At 34.4% G+C, this 20,324-nt stretch overlaps 1 protein-coding gene and 1 long non-coding RNA gene across 2 annotated transcripts in view; one reads left to right on the top strand and one right to left on the bottom strand.

Annotated features, from left to right (window-relative positions):
- LOC125675174 (uncharacterized) overlaps nucleotides 1–591 on the top strand; it is an 11,009-nt gene extending 10,418 nt beyond the window's left edge. Inside the window, exon 5 of the long non-coding RNA XR_008803325.1 lies at nucleotides 461–591. This is a non-coding gene — a long non-coding RNA (uncharacterized LOC125675174). The remainder of the gene's footprint in view (nucleotides 1–460) is intronic.
- The window catches only part of LOC130055094 (zinc finger CCCH domain-containing protein 13-like), a 44,152-nt gene extending 39,909 nt beyond the window's left edge, over nucleotides 1–4,243 (bottom strand). The window contains exon 1 of the mRNA XM_056166484.1: nucleotides 4,143–4,243. The gene's annotated coding sequence lies outside the window, so the exon portion shown is untranslated. The remainder of the gene's footprint in view (nucleotides 1–4,142) is intronic.
- Between the last annotated feature and the right edge of the window lie 16,081 nt (nucleotides 4,244–20,324).

Below are 20,324 nucleotides of genomic sequence, written 5' to 3'. Positions count from 1 at the left end.
TACAAATATAGGAGAAAGCTTTAAAAATCTTCTTCTCAAGAACCATTGGGTCAAAGAAATTGACATTTACATGAAAGCTTTCTGACATAGTGTAGATTCAAGTATGCAAAGGGTAGTTTGGGCCATAATAGGGACTAAGGTTTTACATGGAAATATATATGGAAAGTCTTCAGATATGGGCCAAAGTGACTCAGGTGAGCGATGTGGCCCATGGGCCTCTTGTTACAAATCATGACCCCTGGGGGTAGGATGGGGTCACAATAGAGACCAAAGTTTTACATGCGAATATATAGGGAAAATCTATAGAAATGGACCAGGGTGACTCAGGTGAGCGATGTGGCCCATGGGCCTCTTTGTTAACCTATATCTTTTATTTGTGTGAAGATATTCAAACATTAAGAACAGACATATATATATATATATATATAAAAATCTTTTTTTCTTTCATTTTTTCATCCAGGGTAGTTTAGAACTGTGTGCATTGGTTTTGGAAGAATTTGGGCTGTTTAGGCTAAAATCCATTATGTAACAGGTACCAGATTTTATAAAGTACCCTCCCTCTAACAGGTACCAACTTACAAAGCACACTTCCTCCAACATGTACCAGATTATAAAATATCCTCCATTTATAATCTGGTACCTGTTAGAGGGAGGTTGCCTTATAAGATGGTACCTGTTAGAGGGAGAGTGCTTTATTAGTTGGTACCTGTTAGAGGGAGAGTGCTTTATAATCTGGTACCTGTTAGAGGGAGAGTGCTTTATAATCTGGTACCTGTTAGAGGGAGAGTGTTTATTAGTTGGTACCTGTTAGAGGGAGGTTGCCTTATAAGTTGGTACCTGTTAGAGGGAGAGTGCTTTATTAGTTGGTACCTGTTAGAGGGAGAGTGCTTTATAATCTGGTACCTGTTAGAGGGAGAGTGCTTTATAATCTGGTACCTGTTAGAGGGAGAGTGCCTTATAAGCTGGTACCTGTTAGAGGGAGGTTGCCTTATAAGTTGGTACCTGTTACAGGGAGGTTGCCTTATAAGCTGGTACCTGTTAGAGGGAGAGTGCTTTATAAGTTGGTACCTGTTACAGGGAGGTTGCCTTATAAGCTGGTACCTGTTAGAGGGAGAGTGCTTTATAATCTGGTACCTGTTAGAGGGAGAATGCTTTATAAGTTGGTACCTGTTAGAGGGAGGTTGCCTTATATGTTGGTACCTGTTAGAGGGAGGTTGCCTTATAAGTTGGTACCTGTTACAGGGAGGTTGCCTTATAAGCTGGTACCTGTTAGAGGGAGAGTGCTTTATAATCTGGTACCTGTTAGAGGGAGAATGCTTTATAAGTTGGTACCTGTTAGAGGGAGGTTGCCTTATACGTTGGTACCTGTTAGAGGGAGGTTGCCTTATAAGTTGGTACCTGTTAGAGGGAGGTTGCCTTATAAGCTGGTACCTGTTAGAGGGAGAGTGCTTTATAATCTGGTACCTGTTAGAGGAAGAGTGCCTTATAACCTGGTACCTGTTAGAGGGAGGTTGCCTTATAAGCTGGTACCTGTTAGAGGGAGAGTGCTTTATAAGTTGGTACCTGTTAGAGGGAGAGTGCTTTATAAGTTGGTACCTGTTAGAGGGAGAGTTCCTTATAAGTTGGTACCTGTTAGAGGGAGAATGCTTTATTAGTTGGTACCTGTTAGAGGGAGAGTGCTTTATAATCTGGTACCTGTTAGAGGGAGAGTGCTTTATAAGTTGGTACCTGTTAGAGGGAAGGTGCTTTAAGTTGGTACCCATAGTATGTTACAACATAGACCATAGCATATCTTGCGCATCTGACAAATTAAACGTTATAAACTACTCTCATCAGTTAACTGAAAATTAGAAAGTTCAATACATTGATGAAATTGAAGTTCTGTACAGTTTTAGTTTCAATTAAAATAACTAGTACGAATAAATAACACTACTGCTATTATAGACAATGAAGTACAGAAGACATCAGGAATTAATTGAAAAGTGGAGTAGGGCCTATATAATATGTATCGGTACTGCATGTCTGAAAGTGCACAAGATTTAAAAACAAAATCGATTGCTTTTAGATAGTCAATATTGACATTTATGGTCATAAACTGGTGATTATACAATGTTTGTGACTTCCATCTCTTACTTCTGGGAAAGTTGGAAAAACGTCATTATATTTTGCTGCTATTTTCTTGTGTATAAAGATCTACGTGACGCAGATTCTTGTGCATAGAAAATCGTCTTACTTAATGAGGACTTGTTCTTAAACCTCGGGTTGTCTTTTACAAAAAATATCATTTTACATGTATTAATTTCATTTACGAAATGACACTACGCCGTTCTTAATGACAGTTATGATGTTCTAATAAATATTTCACAATTTCCTACAAATTTGAAATAATCACCATTGCATTTCTGAAATCAAGGTCGCCGCCCTGAATTTTTACCGCCCATATGATATGTACAGGCTAGACAATCAAGACAACTGCATTTGTCCAAATTCCGTGGTCTTTGTTTGAAGAACAGGGATATCAGTTTTCAAACAACAAATATGTAAAAGTCTTGATATCCTCTATGGAAAATAACATTTCAAGTTGATTTAAAGTGTACACATTGTTAATTGTAATTAAGCGTATTTCATATCAATGTGCTGTCACAACATTCCGTGAAATTATGAATACTACGACGTTCTAATGGTGTATCAAGATTTTAAAATATTCTGCCCGAAATTTGTACATCAATGATTTAGAAATATCAGTCTAATACTTTGGGGAGGGTGTGATGCTAATACATCCATTATAACACACGGTACCTAATATGCATTAAAAAAAAATATATGTTTATGCATAGAATTACCATTTTTCTCAATTCACTGCAACAGTGTATCATTCTTGTTAACAATGTAGATTATTAATATTTGTCAGGGTTTTTTGATACTTGCTTATGTAATATATGTCTCTTGATTTAGACGCGGGTTGTGTCGAAAATCTGAGTTTTAAATAATCAACAGTGTTGTGCTTCTCATTTTTAGAACCGATTGATTTGAATATGATTGAAAGTATTCATGTTTCCTACGTAATTGATAATAAATATACATGTGTTTGCCAACCACAATGGAGCTCCAACAGGACCTATTTTACCTAATATTGGTCTATCAAGAAATAAGTATAAAAGAATTGACACACGACGATTATTCGTACGAATCATTGTGAAATTATAAATTGGCACGAGGGATAACTCGTACCTACATAAGATGAGATAACTCGTGGTCGTCACCCTTTAAGCGGTACCAGGCAATCTCTACCCAGAGTTATCGTTCCCGCTACGCTCCACTAATACCGCAGCGTAATACGCCCTCTGGTGAGAGATTGGGTACCAACATAGCCTCGACTGGATTTATACGCGAAATTGTGTGGGTAAAAACTAGTGAAAAATACCTTTTCAGGTGTTTAGAAGCAAGTCAGTAAGTTCTTGCCATGACATCATTACAACAAGTATCAGTGTCAATCTTTTCTTTGCTTCGCGTAACCAACGTTAGTGGAAAACATGAAAAATTATCGCATAATAAAATGGCTTGATAACAACTCTTACAAAAAATATGGCGGCCATAATACTGGATAGGTCTAAACCGTGTTGTTATTATGGAATCGACAGAAAGGATGTCTTAGGGTGGATATGAATATGAGTAATAACCATAGTTTCAGTAAATTAATCGTACAATTTTACAATGCATTCCATACTATAAAAATTGGGGGGGGGGGGGGGGGGTAAATTTCACTGTGGGCCATTAAATTAAGACAGTTCACTGGGCCAACTGGCCAGCAAGTTTTAAATGTTTTCGTGAAGACTGCAAAACAGAATAATTAAAGAAATTTTAGCAGTAATTTTTTTTTTATTCAAAATTATTTAATTTTTTTAAGTAAAGATGTGTACGTACCTTTTGTCATAAAGAAGAAGAAACATTAGAGCATATACTGTGGGAATGTGATTATATTCCTATATGAGTTTGAACAAACGCTCGTAGAAAATTATTGTAGCTGGCATTGATGATAAAAAATTGTGTACATGTATACAAAATTCTCTTATCCTTTGGTTGAAGTAACAAAGAAGCCAACACACTTTTTTCACACTACATAAAAGTCTAGATTGTCTTACCGTAATTCTTCGTCAAATGTAACCGTGTTTAAAACATCTTCGCAAGCCAAGTGTCCGATATCCTCGCGGAACTGCCATTTAATAGATCTAGCGAGTTATCGTTCTTGAGGGAACCAAATACTAACCAATCAGATAACGCGCGGTGTCTGGAATCAATCTCTCACCAGAGGGCGCATTACGCTGCGCTACAACACAGCGGGAACGATAACTCTAGGTAGAGATTGGCCTGGAATCTGTGCCAATCTCTATCCAGAGTTATCGTTCCCGCTACGCTCCACTAATGTGGTATCACACCGGTAATTATTTTCACTATATATTACTATAGAGAGGAAAAAATCATTAAAAATCAGTTTACAAAATTGATGCCGAATAACGCAGTCAGACACGTTCTATGTTACCTATCTCGTCTGCCGACACCAGAAAAACAACACCCTACGCGGCATTTTCGAAAAAAAATTACCCGCAAACAAGACTACCCTCAAATCCACGTGTTTTTCACATGTGTGTAAACAGCCGGAGTGCACCTCAGGAAGTAGCCTCAGCTACCAACAGCAAATAGTTCCTTTGTATACACTTGATTATTTCTACAAATTACACAAAATTTCCTAATCAGGGGTACAAAAATTAAGAGAAAAGAAGAAGAGGAAATGAGAAAAATCGCGCAAGGAAAAAAAAAATTTCTTTAAATATATGGAACTACAATTGACTAAGTTCATTTTGATTGGACAATTACCGGTGTGATACCTTGAAGACAACTAAATCTTCATCAAAAAATGTCAAATTTGCACAGCAGGTGCTCGTTTCATTCATCAATAGTATACCCCATGCACACAGCGATCGGAGCAAGATAACTGACGTAACTGGTGATTTACTTCCCCTGGGGACTATCGTGATTTCTGCCTGTTTCATCAGTGAAATATGAGGCGCGTGTGGTACTTTTTAAATTGAAATAACTTTGTATAAAATCAAGATATTTCCGCAAAAATGGTTTCATTGGAAAGAAGAATGATGGCATTTGCTATTTCAATCACTTATTAATCCTAAATTTATTTATACATTTTTTTAAATTGCTAATTATTTCAAATTTCATATGAGTGAGATCTTTGGTTTTGTGAAAATATTCAATTTTCGGTACTATAATGGAATCTGCATCTGGTCAATTTGGTATCCTAGAAGAGCCCATTAATTACGCTTAACAGATTAAACCAAGTTGATACTCACGGGTGATTAGTGTTTCAGATAATGGCCCCCTAATCTGGCAGGGGTTGTACGTATTTAGCCTTTCTTCAAAGCAGGGGTAACACATTAAGAAGACTAAATACTGATTAAAACAAATAAATAAGACTAAAGTCTGACTGGATAATATGACGTTTTTAAACGTGTACACAAATCATACAGAAATCATCGATGTAACTGTTCATTACAAAAAATTTAAGCTAAAACATTTCCTAAATTTTGGTTCTAAAGAAGATGTAGGTCAAATATCAAGGGCGCTAGGTATAGTGACGTTGAATTGCAAGTGTTCAAAATGCTCAAAACGGTAAGAATATCTAGTGACAAACTTGATATGCAGGACAGAACACACATTTTTGGTCAACGCTTTAGAAGCCGGCAATAGAATTATGGCCTACGTCGTCAGAGTCTTGATATCCTGCTACGGAGGGGACTGTCGTAAATCGTGCCAGAAATATTACCTCGCGTGTTGGGCCCTTAAAACGAATAATTTGATATCTTCTGTGTTAAGGAGACATTTTGATGTTCATATGAGTGACCTTGACGGGCATTTACCATGAATTATCTGAATTTCTCTTTATGACATAAAATTAAAAATAAAATAAAATTTCTAAACTCTACGCAGAAATACGAAATCTCTTAATTGGGTTAATTTACAATAAGGAAATTGAATCAAGAAGTCATAGAGTTATGTATGATGCTTATGAATGTCAAGGAAAGTCCATCTAACAGTTGCGCAAGGCAGGAGGAGTGGGGTGGGGTTATTGTGCAATATGCGTATTGTAAAATCGATGTGAAATTTTGATACGTCTTTTGGATGTGTTAAGTGTTAAAACCGCCGGTGTATGCTATGTAGATGGGTGTTTATACAAATATTTACGATTTTCTAGCTGTATAAGACAAAAAATACGTTGTTGATACGTATTTAGATGTAATTGAAATTTCGCATTGTGTATTGCGTCATGTTTCTTGAATGACCTATTAAAACACCGTTTTGTTTTTCAAACCTCTTGTTTTGATATCCAGTGCTGATTTTGAGCCGATGAAAAGGGAAAGGACTGAGAAAAACGGGAAATTCTGAAATTCACGACTTCCTTCAAGGTATCACACCGGTAATTATTTTCACTATATATTACTATAGAGAGGAAAAAATCATTAAAAATCAGTTTACAAAATTGATGCCGAATAACGCAGTCAGACACGTTCTATGTTACCTATCTCGTCTGCCGACACCAGAAAAACAACACCCTACGCGGCATTTTCGAAAAAAAATTACCCGCAAACAAGACTACCCTCAAATCCACGTGTTTTTCACATGTGTGTAAACAGCCGGAGTGCACCTCAGGAAGTAGCCTCAGCTACCAACAGCAAATAGTTCCTTTGTATACACTTGATTATTTCTACAAATTACACAAAATTTCCTAATCAGGGGTACAAAAATTAAGAGAAAAGAAGAAGAGGAAATGAGAAAAATCGCGCAAGGAAAAAAAAAATTTCTTTAAATATATGGAACTACAATTGACTAAGTTCATTTTGATTGGACAATTACCGGTGTGATACCTGTAGCGCAGCGTAATGCGCCCTCTGGTGAGAGATTGGAATCTGTGCAATACCCCCAAAAAAGTGCTATACCCAGAAAAAAGTACACTATACCAATACTGCGATAATATACACAGGATATCCTCTTAGATGGGTTGAGAAATGGTTATCTGGAAAAAATGGTACACTGAATTGGTACCGTTACCGTTATACAGCCAATTCATAGAAAAATCCAATACATCCGGCGCCATTGCTTGTGACGTATTATAAGGTATACCACGCCCGATCAAATTAAAGACTATGATGTAGTTTAAATGTTGGTGGGTTTTTCTAAGTTTATAAATTCAAATATATGTATAATTTTTTATTTTTTAATGTAAGATGATGCCCCATCACCTGTCATTTTGTCACCAAAATGAATTCAATGGATTTTTAATTTTTTTTTTTTTATTAAATATCATGAATTTAACACCAGTATTTAATTATTTCAAACACTTAACACTTTTTAATCTCAAAAGCAGGCATGAGTATGTAATTTAAGTGATTAAATAATTTGTTTGCAAGACAAAATTTCTTCCTTACAAGTTTAAACAAGCAATTAATTATAACAATGAAAATAAATAACAATCATTCGGAGGTACTGATACTAGCAAAGTTAACACTTCTGCACTGCACACATCTATAATTACATTTATACATGAAATACTAATTGTAGACAGGATTTAAATTAACAACCTGATATATTAGATAAGTTAACCCAACTGTTTCAAAAACAGCTGAAAATGATATTGTTGCTTGAATACATATAAAACTGCAATCAAATCAGTATAATTATAGTTTAGTAAGTACAGTATGCAAGTATAAAATAATATGCACATGCAGGCTCCTTTAACGTAGTATTTGTTTTCTCTTATTTAATTGTTTTATTAGTACATACCTATTCCATTTAGAAATTCAATGAGAATTTTTAAAAGAAATGGCAGGGCCGTAAATTAACCTTCAATTTGGAGGAGGCAGGAAATTAGGCCGCCCAGGCCCCCAGACGCTGAGCACATTTTGTGCACACTGAACACGTTTCGTGCAAAATCCTTGATTCTAGGGCCTTCTAAGATGTTACTTGACTAACTCATTCTAAAAGAAAGATTTGGAATGCTTTTTAAGGGAGGTATCATGTTCTTAGTTATTGGAAACAACATAAATTCTAATGAACTTTAAATTTTAATTTTTTTTGGCTCAAAAGTTGGAGGAGGCAGCTGCCTCCTCCGCCTCCATGTAATTTACGGCCCTGAATGGTTGCCATAACTGGAAATTAACATATATTTATCCATTGATATGTAAACATAGTATACAGTACTAGGTCATAAGTAAGTTCCCAAAGAAAATGTTCACTATATATTTAATACAAAACCATATACTTTTAAACAATTTTTCTGACCGCATTTCTTCATCAATTTTGATGAAATAAAAAGCACTGATCTCAGAAGTATTCAAAGTAGCATATAATAATTTAAGAATAAATATATGACAATATATTGTAAAGATATGACGATTTTAACACGAATCTTAATTTGAGAGTATATACTATTTATATAAGTATGTGTAATTTGGGGGGGGGGGGGGTGTAAGAGAAGATTTTGAAAAAAAGATAGATTTGCATTAAATATATAGAGAAAATTCTCTTTGTGAACTTACTTATGGCCAACTACTGTAGTAAGGAATACCGTTATGTACAGAAATGAAACGTACGTTACAAGCCAGAGCAGGTATTTTATATTTCATTATCAGTGGTATATAAAAGGTACGCATAACAACAGATTTTTTGATGAAGTTCGATAGCATGAATGAGTTAAAAAATGATAAGTTCTATTGTGTGTTTTTCAAATTGGTAAATCGCAGAGCTCAGATAAGGTGCGTATCATCGTAAATACTCATTAAATTTTACCAAATACGCATATAAGTTGAAAATCATGCGTATAATTACTCATTAGCGAATGTAAATACGCTTTACACTCCCAAAGTAATGCTTATTAGTCCGCGTATTTGTGATACATGTAGTATGATATAAATATGAAGTGAGGTTAGCCCAGGGTTTGATCATACATGATATTTAGCGCTATGAAATACATTTGGATGACAATCACAATTTTGAAAAATTGGAAGAGTTAACTCAAAACACTATTATATATTCCTAATTGTTATACTTTCTTTCTTAAAGAGTTATTGTGCGGTCGAAAGCACAGGGAAAAAAACCCTTGTATTATCGATCGTGGACGAATGATATACAAAATTAGATCATAATCATGTGACTTGAATGTCTGAGATATTCAAATTTAATGCATCAATGATAAATATCAAATTTCAAATGACAATGAATAGTTTTAAATTAAAGAACTACAAAGGATTTTCTCCGTAAATAGCTGGAGCGGCCTTTTAGTATAAACTTCAAGTTCAAGTTTAACTGAAGAAGTATCGTTTATCTGGTGACATCTTCTGTGCTGTGCAAAAGAACAACGATAATCAGTAAATTAAAAAAATACACTTTTGAACTCTTCTGAAAAGCAAAATACTCATTGATTTGAAAATCAGGGGGTAAATACTCTTTGTGATAAAAAATTAACTGGAGCTCTGTAAATGTGTATCTTATAAAGTCATGTCGCCGATCCATAGGTTTCATTTTTTTAAAGAGAATACATGTATAGCCTTTGATTTATCCAAATTTTAATATTGTGTTCTCTTAGCGTATGGATAAGAATGAAACGTACAGTATTTCATGTTTTGAAAAAACGAGTTTTTCAATGCAATATATGCCTGGTGAAAATAGTATAATACATGAAACATGAAATACTGTACGTTTCATTCATCTTGCGTATTTGTAATCGAATATAAAAAAATTATGAAATGTCCTTAACCTTTGTTTAAGCAACAATGCATTGTTCGAAACCTGCGTTACTGACTACCATACGTTACCAAATCATACGACATTGTGTTAAAAATTTGTCTAACTTTGCACAAAGTATATGACCGCGTGGTTTTGAAGTTCTTTATGTTTAAGATTCTAATGAAATCAGAAACAATGCAGAAATTAGTAATTGGATACAAGTTTGACGAGATCACTGATTTTGAAATCTGGTGATGTAAACAAATTTAACATGGATATGCCAATTTTTAGACGATATTGTTCCCATTTCTGAAATTGTAGATGATGATTCTGACTACATATAATTACGACATTATGGGGGGATACACCTTATATATTGTAACGTACATTTCTTATATCATAAACTACTCAATTGTATTGAAGATAGAACTTTACATTCCGTCAATCATGATACATTATTTCCACTGTCAGAGAATGATAGTGTCAAATATTCCAAACATTAATATATATTGTTTGTAACATACACGTACGTCTGTTAGCAATGCTAGATTGAAGGAACGTGAAATGTTGTATGAAATATCAGTTGTAAATGATGGTTTTCCTATTAGATATGATGTTTCAATGTGGTCCTATCAAATCCTTTACAAATACGATTTATAGCTTGAGAATTGTGAATAAAGACGATAGAGCATTTATATAAAAAATTATCCACCATTTTTTCTGCTTGTCAAGATGTTTTGAGAAGCCAATAAACTTTCAATTTGTGATTCCGACCTTCTTCCTTTGAAAAACGATGATACCCCCTGGTCAACGGATATTTATTGTTAAGGCAATACTAGTTATACTTGATGATTATGATAGCCCCATATAGACAATTTCATCTCTATTCATATTTGCAGAAAATGTCACTCAACAGAGCGGAAAGTCGACACATACACACACACACATATATACCAAAATTAAGTATGGAAAATGAGTTTTGCAAACGTGAAATGTACGTTATGTGTGCTTTATCTGCTTTGGAACCCCATGAGTGCAGAATGTGTATGATTTCCTTTATGTCTGAGTTTATAATGTTTGACAACAATATCTTAACACGGTTTCCATTGATGTTTTCAATATTCTGGCAGCATAATTTCGTATCAGACATTACACGTATTGATAGAGACACTAATGCAATATCACCTTTCAAAAATGAATACATGGTCTCAGCGAAGCGTACATTGTGTTAATTTACTTGGTATTGAGGGTACTTATGTTTGACATAGTGTAAAAAATGAAACGCATTATAATTACATGCATATAATTATATTTGTCTTGTCTTTTCTGCAAACATTTAGCAATATGAATAAGTATAGAAGGACAGTTTTGGAATTCTTTAATTGTTTTTTCAGAATACAGATTTGTGTACATTAACTGAGAATTTATCTATCTATCTATCTATCTATATAAATATATATATATATATATATATATATATCAGCATAAAAAGAATTCTGAGTTTTAGCTAAACACTATGTATTATATATATATATATATATATATATATATATATATATATACACATGTACATACCTATTATAAGACTTCAGCCGACGCAAAATATTTATCGACCACCGTTAGGCAGACGTATAAATTAGGCAGACGTTTTTAAGTCTGCCCAATTTTCTACTTGTAAAATGAAATTATGTATTTAACTTTTGAGTAAAATGTGTTTTCTTTCCTTAAATTTAGAATCTAAACTTTACATTTCGGGCAAAAAGATTTCATTTTATTCAAAAAAGTGTAAATTTTAGAGTTGTTAAAAACTAGCGTGTATTATTTTGGCAATATACGTTTCACGACTTGTGTTGACATTTTTCAAATGGGCATCACAAACGAAAGCGGAAATATATTTAAATTTCGTTTGATTTTTTCCTTATTCTGAACCACTAGGTGTCAGATTATCTAGATTAATATTTTTAAAGATGGTATTTAAAAATTTTTAATTTTCCAACACCGTGATTTTTTTGTTGCGTTCTGTTTTGCTGTCATGTTACGGAAATGAACTTCGGGAACCTTCGGAGACACCCGGAAAGGATCCAGCGTCTGCGAAGATGTTGTCACGTGTAAGTAAATTTTTCTTATTTTGGTTTCAAAAATGATTTCAAGGCACATTTCTCGCAAAGTATATATTGTTAGGTTTTAGGCTATTACAATTTCCCCTACGAGTACGAGTAACCGCGTTGGTTTTCTTCACTGGGCAGCGAAAGAAGGGTCTACCGTCTCCGAGTCTCGATCTCGTCACGCCATGACACACGACTAGGACAATATTTGTCGCGTCGTTTACTATGGTTTAGCATTGTTATAAAGGTTTTCTAGGATATAGAGAATCCCAAAAATGTGTTGTCATTATGCCCTGCACTTAGCGACACAATGCAGGAGACGCCGTGCAGTTTGCAATGCAATGTGCATTGTCCTTATTTTGATTGTGTACGTATTGCACCACAGGAACCGGTAGTTTTGTCTGCAATAATTGTAGGGTCTATATTATACCACCCCATTATGTTCCCTACTATTATTACTACAGACTAAATGACTGGTCCCTGTCAAAGGCGCATCTTTCAAAGATATTGCACTATTGTAAACAATGGAGGAAATTCGAAAGATATAACTACATGTATTTCTCACCAATTTATGTTGTCCCTTTTTACGTTTTTCATTTTCATGTTTTAGGAATCTTAGCTAAATGTGTCATTACCACATAATACTAATTTATCCACGTTTTAAAAATATCTTGTCCCACAGGGCTTGAAGCTAACTTTTTATGTCACCAGTCCAGTCGGACTGATGGGGTATAATTTCAACCAGTCCGCAGAAAATTTTACCAGTCCAACAGAGTTTTCCAGAAATAATTAAACATATTTCATTAATGTTATTAAAATGAAATTAAACTCAATATGTCTCAGATAATATTGTAACACTTAAATGTGGGATTTATATTTATGAATCAGATTCCTCTGATATCTACAGATCAAAGCATGCCAAATGTGTGTATAAAATTTCATAAGTATATTTTCCAAAATGATGCTTTAGAAAATTAACCAGTCCCATCGGACTGACTAGAACAAATGTCAGTCAGTCCGCCAGACTTTTAACCAGTCACAGACTGGCGGGCATATGTTAATTTCGAGCCCTGGTCCCACTGATTCAATATTGAATTGCCTATATGGTTCCTGTGACTGCATATGCTTTTCTATAACTTTCTACTAAGATATTAAGTTCTTGATAATTTCTTCTGTGGAAAAATTGTTTAATTTTGGGACATAAAAAGTGATGTACCTCTTGCCAAACGTGCCAATTACATGACATCTGTCATGTTTTTCATAATTCCTGTGGAAAACCAGGTTAGAATAGGTCCTCAGTACCCCTTGCTTGTCGTAAGAGTTGACTAAATGGGTCCTTCAGACAAGTCCGCAAAAACAGAGGCCCCGTGTCACAGCATGTGTGGCACGTTAAAGCTCAAAGGGCGTAAGCACCAAGCATAGGCCTTTAAATACTGCAGCCCTTTACCGCAATGGTGATGCATGTCTCCATATGAGTGAAAAATTCTTGAGGGGGGCATTAAACATATACAATTAATCTTCAAGGAGTAGGAGTAATTATTGCTCTTAGAGATTTATAAAAGAAAACAAATCATGTAATAAGAATTTATGACATTTTTTTTTCTGCATCCAAAATGAATGCATGTTATGATGTACTCATATTTTTTATTGTTTTAGAGGAGGAAAGTGTCGATTGGGTTAAGACTGATCTGTACAAAAGTGGCTTTTCTGTTGGACACATTTCTAAATACAATGGTAAGCATATTGAGTTCCTATAATTGATAATAGATAGTAAATGATTAAAATATACCATTCTGATTTATTTTAACACTGGGTACATGCATGGGTTTTTAGTGAATGATATAATGAATTATATATTTATTCTAGAGTGATACAAAATGCAATCAAAACATGACCTATAATAATCTATCTATTGATTATATTATGGATATCATGAACTATTTAGTATTGTTATAATAAATTACCTAGATTTAGAAAGAAGTAAAGTGTACAAATATGGGTTGCATTAAAATGCACTCTAAATCCAGTGGAGATGTAGGCTTAATTAGACTAGAGTTCTAAGGGTTTAATGGTCCACTGATTTGTTTATTTTATCTACTTTAAATCCCTGTTGAACTAGAAAGGTTTTCAAATATTTGAAACGATGTCACGATGGGTTTTTTTGTGTGTGCCTTTTAACTTTCTTGTAAACATGGTAAAATGAACTGTCATATACTGTAAGGGTCGACCTGTGATCATTTACATTTTGATTAATCATATAATGTCGATTTGAAACAAATTGCAGAAGAAATATGAATTAGCATCTCAAATTACATTAGGAACATCCTGAGGTATAGGTATGTGCATGTAACCATCCCAAAATCATAGTGTCCATGACTGTTCAAAATCTGCCTTTAAAAAATTCCATGTGCAATCTTTGAAATATTGGATCAGATAACTGATGCTATCACAATCATAAGAAATGATGAACTGTTTTAATTTTTTCTTGTTATAATTAAAATTCAAAGAAATTTTATCTGTTTTTAAAGATTTTCTTTTCATGAATTATATGGATTCATTTTTAAAATAAGGCACATTTCATTTCTTATTTGCTATACTATTTCTTGAAGCTTATTATTGTTTACATATTATGTTGGATAAACATAGTGAAGGAAAGTAGAAAGATTTCAGCAACATTTGAATAAAAATTGTAGGAGTAGATAAGAATGTTTAAAAAAGATCTTCCATAATTTGTGATTGGTTTTTATCCAACAAGTTGTTTGTTTTTATTTTTTGACCTTGTGAAGGCTTCAGGATAGAAAACACATGTACAATATCCAGCAGCAGTCAATCGGGCTGCTCACCGATGGCCTGATAGCCCAGTTGGTAAAGGGCGATAACTCCTATCCTGGCATTCCTCTACTGTATGTCTTATACAAAGATTCCCCTAATATCAACTATCAGTTTATACATACCATATGTGTCCTATTGAGCACCCCGGGTGCTTAGAAAATTGAAGGGGGGGGGGGTTATTTAGTACTCTATGCTGAAATATTCCCATTAAATATACACATAAATTTTATTTCATTTTTTTAACACTAATAATTAATCCATTCTTGTCTATATTATCGCAATTCACCTTTGAATTAGAACGCTTTGGCCTATATAGTATTGCGTTGTGTGACGACACAATTGAATCTGTTTGTAATACAATTGCGAAATGCAACAGAAACTCTCATTGGTCCATATGTATAAGTCCGCCCAAATTCCCTAATACGGGAGTAGTCAGCATTTGAAAACATGACGGCCAGATGCTAGATGGAAAAAAAAACTTCAAAGGAAGAAAGAGAAAAAGTTGTATTCTTGTGTTGTTGTCTCATAAATTTAATATTAAAAAAAATCCTAAGATATTTTCCTACTATACTTGTGTCCAAACATACCTTCAAATATTTATTAAAGCCCCATACGACCCACAAACTCGATCACAGCTTTTGATGATTTCGTTCGTAGACGTAGCCATGTTAGGTAGCCAGTCAATTAGAATCCCGGTTCAATTCCATATTGGCACAATAGCGTCTAGATGTGTACTAATACCCCACAAATATTTTAGCTAAGTTGTTTAAATAATATACCACCCCAGTCCTATTAAATGATAATTATTCAAATAGCTAAACTCACGGCGCGGCAGTGTGGCTTTCATTAGTCATGGCCGGTCTCCATCTAATGGGCTTATGTAGCATTTTCGTTCATATAGAGCTTATTTTACCTTTACAAAAACTGGTACAAAAATGTTTGAATTTCTATTAATGTTGATAATAAATGAAGAGCGAATACATAACTTACAACCGATTTTATGAATAGATACCAATAGCAAGAGTTCGAATTGACCGGCTACGTCAACATACGAAATCATTTGAAGCTGCGAGTTTTCGGGTGGTGTGTGGCTTTAATGAATATTTGAAGGTATGTTTGGACGCAAGTATATAGTAGGAAAATATGTTAAGATTTTTTTATATCGAGTTTATGAGACAGCAACACATGAATACTCCGATTTCAGGCCTCAACCGTCCGCTGCTTTTTGTGACCCGTAAATGGAAGGTTTTTATAAGAGGTGGATCTTTTCAGAGAGCTATGTACAGTTCTCCAGCAACACTGAATCAGCTCGAGAAAGTGGGCGGGCTGTAATCGGCCAATGAAAACTCTTGTTGTATTACATCAAACATGTCATTCAAATTGTTCAATCGTCTCATTCAATTGTGTCGTCACACAACGCAATACCATATCAGGTAAAGCGTTCTAATTCAAAGGTGAATTGCGATAAAATATACAGTAGTTGCTATTACTTTCAATTTCACTTGGTACCGTTTGTGTCAAAGACTAATACCACGTACGATTTGCTAAACTTTCGGTTTCACTTTCGCAGCACAACTATGGCCGAGTATGAATATAGTTATGGGATTTCGTGTTTACAGGGATATCTATAATCTGGGATCCATTCCAGGGAGAAACTCTTGAAAAAAAATAGAAATCAACAATCCTATGCATAAATATGCGATTGCTGTTGTAAAGGACGGTGCAGTAGTTGGACACATGCCTCGAAAAATAAGTAAAGTTGTAGCATTCTTTTTAACAACATGGGGGGGGGGGGGGGGGGGGGGCTTTGAAATGCATTGTAAAGGGGAAACTATCATTACTCCTAAGATACCGGTATTGGTGAACTAGAGATACCATGTATTATGAAATTCTGTGCGGAACAAAGAGATTGCTAGAAAGATTAAAAACTCTGTTATCAAAAAGGTGAGTAGTACTGTATTTCAAAGGAGGGGGGGGGGGGGGGGGCGCTTAATTTTTGAGAGTTGAAAAAAGGCCCTGGGGTGTTTTTAGGGGTAGGGGCACTCAATAGGTCAAATTTTTATAAATAAACTGTTTTTCTATACTGTTGACATTAAAAATTTGTCATTTTAATACATTTTTCTCATGTTTTATTACTCTGCTTTACGAAAATGTGTGGTTTTCTGATGTTGACCTATACTTCTGTTCTTATATGTTTGACATCTTAAAAAAGGTGGCAACATATACATTTGCTTTGGTTATTAATAAAATCGAACTATACCGAGTGGAAATTAATACAGTGTTTCCAATTTCAACCATTAGTATTGATGAGTCGCATAAGGGTAGAGCTACCTTGAATCTGCATAAATGATATTAAACATGCAGTATGCAGGTATACATTCCACTGATTTCTTGTTCAGTGTTCAGGTTGTGATTGCTGACTTTATGTTTTCCTAGTGTGTGTTTTACATAAAATCTTGTCTAAAGTATGCATGTACTTGCAGAAAAATTAATTTAAAACAACCCGTTTTATAATAGTTAACAAACACACACATGTACATAGCCGGGCCTCCAAAAATGGAAAATGCAGATGCTTGGATATGTTTTGGTAGATGATTGAAATGGAATTCAAAAATAAAATGTTGATAAATAAAAAAAAAATTATTGGCTAAGAAAAAGTGACAATGTTGAAAGTACTAAGGGCACAAACAGCATCTGTGTACATGTGTGTGTACAAATGTATACTGTCCTCCTAAGAGGGGTAACATATATACATGTAAATTAAAATGGAGAATATGACATGGAGACAAAGACAAAAAGGACTTTAAATCTTGTGTGTTTTTGGGGATTGTAGCCAAAACTCTTGCATATCCAGGGTTTGACATTTACTTTTTTGAGCACTCGACCAGTCGGCTACTTCAAATGATTTTTACTAGACCTGACTTTATATCCACTAGCCCTGACAAACTTTCCAGAAAAAAACCCTGATAGTTTGAACTTTCTCCATATTTTAAAAATACTTCATTTAAATGACAAACGTTAAGTTTGAACCAAAACGTCTCAAAAATATCTTAAGTCTCGTCACGCGTCATTCAATATTTGATTTTCAAACACGTTTTCTGTTTCTTTAAATTCTACCCGGCACGGGTATTCTTTAGTCTATTTAGTATAAAATGACCTCAACCGGCTTTTTATTTATTTTATATTTCATAAGCCCTGCTTTGTTTCTTCCTAACCTTTTCTTTTTTCTCCTGGGACGTCTTTCCTTGAGGACGAGAAGTCGTATTTAATGCCTCGTTCACACGGATGCGCATCAAATTTTACTTCGCATCAAATATCGAATTAAATAGCGTTCACACGGCGGTAATATTTAATGCGAAGTAAACTAGTGCGCATTAAAGTTGTATGCATCTCTATTAAAGGGTGCGCGAAAAAGAATAGACTATGTTATTGAAAATTATTTTTATAGATATTTTAATGAATATTGTGTAAATTATCATTTTGCTTAGTTTTTCGTACAAAACTGACATTAGTATATATAGCTGACCATGGGTATGATGCATGTGACCCAAATTTGCCATTACGCATGCGTGTACATTTAATGCGAATTAGCTTCGCTTAGCGTTCACACGGAGCTAATGCGAAGTAAATTTAATTCGCATTAAATCGCGATGTCAATTTTAATTCGAAGTAATCTAATGCGCATTAAAATCTCCGTGTGAACACGATTCAGATTTAATTTGCATTAACTTACGTTTAATGCGAATTAAATTCTTCGTATGAATGAGGCATAAATATAGAGACATTCCCACACATATGTCAACACCGATAAATGTTTATTACGTAATTTATTAACTTGATAAACACTTTATTATAGTCAATTCAAATAAACTGTTTAAAATCAACATCGAGTAGATGTCGTAAAACATCACTACCGACCGCTACTTATTTATTAGAACTTAAAATAGATTATTCCATCACATGGTTCAAGATTGCTTGCAAACTCTTTACAGTTATTTTCTTTTAGTTAAGAATAAAATATCATACGGTTTAAAGTAAAGTTTCTTGTTTAGTTTTTAACACAACCAGTCGGACTAGTAAATCGACATTTTACCCGACCGGACCTATCATTTAGTAGACTCGGTCGGTCGGACGTGCCTTAGTGTCAAACCCTGATATCATCGCAACATTACTGTGTTAAAATGCATTATGTACATGTATGTGTTTGATGTGTAAAATTTTGTCTCTAGGAGAAACAATCCTGCACATCATTTGTGGAAATGGAAGAGTTAGAGGCAGAACAGGTAGGGAACATAATTTTTATCTAAGATTATATATCACCATCACATTGCAACAGTCTCTTTGAAATCAATCAGAAGTGACAATTGGGGATCAATGACAAGTCTACCTAAAGTAGAAAATGTATATACATGTATATATGCATATATATTATAAGCATGTATGTTTTGGAAGATGAAATATATGGCATTGAAAAAATATGTTGATGATATTAAGTAAAATAGTATTGTTCCTTAGGTTGCCGCTTAGAAAAAGTTACAATGTTGAAAGTGCCAAGGACACAAGGGGTGTCTGTAATTGTATGTGTGCAAGTGTATATTGTCCTCCTAAGTGGGGTAACATATATACATATAAAATAAAATGAGGTCCTCCTAAGATGGGTAACGTATAAGATAAAGTGGAGAATATGACACAGAGACAAAAACTAAAAGAACTTTTAATTAAATCTTGTATGTTTTAGGAGATTGTAGCCAAAGCTCTTGCTTATCATTGTACCATTACTGTGTTAAAACCTGTATTATTATACCCCAGTATGAGAATTCTATGCAACGCGTAATCTGATTGGTCTAGACGGTCACATGCCAGGGATAACAAAACTTCATATCTCCCTCTCAAACATCATATCTCCCTATCATATTTACCGCTTGGGCAGCCTCGTGCATTTTCCATAAAGTTAATGTCAAAGACGACGAAATGTATTGTGACGTCACAATAAGTCCGAGTCATTCTACTTCCATAATTCGTAAGGCACAAAATATGCGGGTCTCTGATACACAGTTAAATCGCCTGGTTTTGGTTGATACAAAAACAAGCAAGTAAATCAGCATTCAAGGAGAATGGTAAAACAAAAACTGGTTATCATATCACTCTATTTCGCAGTTTGTACCATCTAATTCGTTGAGACGCGGTGTTACCGTTAGGGCAATCTCAGCTACATACATGTACAATGTATAGATGAGCGGACTCCAATCTCAAATGCAATTTTGTGGTCTTGCTTTGTTTCGGTATAATAAACAATTTATTGCATGAATGTTCGGGAGATATGAAGATTTATTCACCCAAGAAAAATCATATTCCCCTCGGGCGTTGCCCTCGGGGAATAGGATTTTTCTTGGGTGAATAAATCTTCATATCTCCCTCACTATCATGCAATAAATGTATAATATGCATTATGTACATGTATGTGTTTGATGTGTAAAATTTTGTTTCTAGGAGGAACAATCATGAACATCATTAGTTGAAATGGGAGAGTTAGAGGCAGAACAGGTAGGGAACATAATTTACATCTAAGGTTATATATCACATATCACCATTACA

The sequence above is a fragment of the Ostrea edulis genome, chromosome 5 (assembly GCF_947568905.1).
Source record: "Ostrea edulis chromosome 5, xbOstEdul1.1, whole genome shotgun sequence".
Lineage (NCBI taxonomy): Eukaryota > Metazoa > Mollusca > Bivalvia > Ostreida > Ostreidae > Ostrea > Ostrea edulis.
The sequence above is the reverse complement of the archived record's forward strand: the minus strand, read 5'-3'. Positions and strand labels throughout refer to the sequence as shown.